Raw genomic sequence first — 2,261 nt, 5'->3', positions numbered from 1 at the left:
TTGCAACAAAAAGAATAAAATATCTAGGAATAAACCTACCTAAGGAGACAAAAGACCTGTATGCAGAAAATTATAAGACACTGATGAAAGAAATTAAAGATGATACAAATAGATGGAGAGATATACCATGTTCTTGGATTGGAAGAATCAACACTGTGAAAACGACTCTACTACCCAAGGCAATCTACAGATTCAATGCAATCCCTATCAAACTACCACTGGCATTTTTCACAGAACTAGAACAAAAAACTTCACAATTTGTATGGAAACACAAAAGACCCCGAATAGCCAAAGCAATCTTGAGAACGAAAAATGAAGCTGGAAGAATCAGGCTTCCTGACTTCAGGCTACACTACAAAGCTATAGTAATCAAGACAGTATGGTACTGGCACAAAAACAGAAATATAGATCAATGGAACAGGATAGAAAGCCCACCTTCATGAAGAACCTAGGGGTAAGACAGGAATAAAGACAGAGACCTACTAGAGAATGTACTTGAGGATATGGGGAGGGGGAAGGGTAAGCTGTGACAAAGTGAGAGAGTGGCATGGACATATATACACTACCAAACGTAAAATAGATAGCTAGTGGGAAGCAGCCGCATAGCACAGGGAGATCAACTCGGTGCTTTGTGACCACCTAGAGGGGTGGAATAGGGAGGGTGGGAGGGAGGGAGACGCAAGAGGGAAGAGATATGGGAACATATGTATATGTATAACTGATTCACTTTGTTATAAAGCAGAAACTAACACACCATTGTAAAGCAATTATACTCCAATAAAGATGTAAAAAAAAAAGAAAATACTCTGTATATTAAAAGGATGAATAATTGTTACTGTACATTTTTCCAAACCCATAGTAAGTACAGAACAAAGAATGAACCCTAAATTAAACTACAGACTTTGGGAAATTATGATTTATCCATGTAGGTTCATCAATTATAACAAATGTACCACTTGGGTAGGGGATATTGATAATGGGGGAGGCTATGCATTTGTGGGAACACATATGGGAAATCTCTGTACCTTACTCTTAGTTTTACTGTGAACCTAAAACTGCTCTAAAAAGTAAAGTCGTTTAAAAAATACCACATTAACATTTTTAGAATAGAAAACATCTTAATAAAACAACTGGACAGGGACTTCCCTGGTGGTGCAGTGGTTAAGAATCCCCTTTGGCAGGGGACACGGGTTTGATCCCTGGTCTGGGAAGATCCCACATACTGTGGAGTAACTAAGCCCATGCACCACAACTACTGAGCCTGCGCTCAAGAGCTCGCAAGCTGCAACTAGTGACCCCGCAGGCCTAGAGCCCATGCTCAGCAACAGGAGAAGCCACCGCAATGAGAAGCCCATGCACTGCAACAAAGAGTAGCCCCCCCTCACCACAAAGAGAAAGCCCATGCGCAGCAACAAAGACCCAATGCAGCCAAAAATGAATAATAAATAAATAAAATTAAAAGAAAAACAGAACAACTGGACATCCTTGTGCAATAATATGAATATAGACACAGTCCTTAAACCTTCTACAAAAACTCAAATGGATCTTACAACTCAGTGTAAAATGCAAAACTATATAAACTCTCAAAGACAGCATAGGGGAAAATCTATGTGCCCTTGGGTTTGGCAATGAGTTTATAGATACAACACCAAAAGCATGCTCAATGAAAGAAAAACTTGTAAAGCTGGACTTTATTAAAACTAAAAACTTTCATACTATTAAAGACACTGCTAAGAGAATAAAAAGACAAGCCACAGATTGGAAAAAAATATTTGCCAAAAATATAACTGATAAAGGATTCCTATACAAAATATACAATGAACACTTAAAACCCAACAATAAGAAACAATTTAACAATGGGCAAAAAGAGCTGAACAGGCATCTCACCAAAGAATATACATAGATGGCAAACAAGCATATAAAAAGGCAGTTCAGGGGCTTCCCTGGTGGCGCAGTGGTTGAGAATCCGCCTGCTGATGCAGGGGACACGGGTTCGTGCCCTGGTCCGGGAGGATCCCACATGCTGCGGAGCGGCTAGGCCCGTGAGCCATGGCCACTGAGCCTGCGCGTCCGGAGCCTGTGCTCCGCAATGGGAGAGGCCACAACAGTGAGAGACCCGCGTACCGCGAAAAAAAAAAAAAGGCAGTTCAACACTGTATGTCATTAGGAAATTACAAATTAAAACACCTATTAGAAAGGCTCAAGTACAAAAAACTGACGATATCAAATTCTAGCAAGTACTCAGAGCAACAGGAACACTC

At 40.4% G+C, this 2,261-nt stretch overlaps 1 protein-coding gene across 2 annotated transcripts in view; it reads right to left on the bottom strand.

The window, feature by feature from the left end:
• The window catches only part of CSNK1G1 (casein kinase 1 gamma 1), a 153,410-nt gene that overhangs the window by 137,162 nt on the left and 13,987 nt on the right, over positions 1–2,261 (bottom strand). The window lies entirely within an intron of this gene.

Source organism: Delphinapterus leucas, chromosome 2, assembly GCF_059928025.1.
Source record: "Delphinapterus leucas isolate spDelLeu-1000000601 "Yukka" chromosome 2, BTC_Dleu_Yukka2, whole genome shotgun sequence".
Classification (NCBI taxonomy): domain Eukaryota; kingdom Metazoa; phylum Chordata; class Mammalia; order Artiodactyla; family Monodontidae; genus Delphinapterus; species Delphinapterus leucas.
The sequence above is the reverse complement of the archived record's forward strand: the minus strand, read 5'-3'. Positions and strand labels throughout refer to the sequence as shown.